Source organism: Penaeus monodon, chromosome 33, assembly GCF_015228065.2.
Source record: "Penaeus monodon isolate SGIC_2016 chromosome 33, NSTDA_Pmon_1, whole genome shotgun sequence".
Lineage (NCBI taxonomy): Eukaryota > Metazoa > Arthropoda > Malacostraca > Decapoda > Penaeidae > Penaeus > Penaeus monodon.
This window is the reverse complement of record NC_051418.1, coordinates 35,848,307-35,848,543: the sequence shown is the minus strand read 5'-3', so window position 1 is coordinate 35,848,543 and position 237 is coordinate 35,848,307. Positions and strand designations below refer to the sequence as shown.

The following is a 237-nucleotide window of genomic DNA, read 5'->3' as shown; positions in this document are numbered from 1 at the left end:
ATACGAAAGAAGAAAAGGGGATAATCAGAGATAATTACAAACCAAAAGAGGAAGAAAAACGAAAATAGAATTAGGACAATGGAGACTCACTTCAGCTGAAAGGTCTGACCGGCGGGGCCTTTGGGAGTGCACTGCGGCGCAGGGAGGGAACTGCCCTTTTAAGGCGTCGCGTCGGGAATCCTAGCTCGCGCAACTTCCTCCGGGAAGTCCGAAATTTCGGGACGCTGTTAAGCAACG

General features: G+C 50.2%; 1 protein-coding gene across 1 annotated transcript in view; it reads right to left on the bottom strand.

The window, feature by feature from the left end:
- The window catches only part of LOC119594439, a 1,619-nt gene extending 1,443 nt beyond the window's left edge, over positions 1–176 (bottom strand). Inside the window, exon 1 of the mRNA XM_037943499.1 lies at positions 91–176. The gene's annotated coding sequence lies outside the window, so the exon portion shown is untranslated. The remainder of the gene's footprint in view (positions 1–90) is intronic.
- Between the last annotated feature and the right edge of the window lie 61 nt (positions 177–237).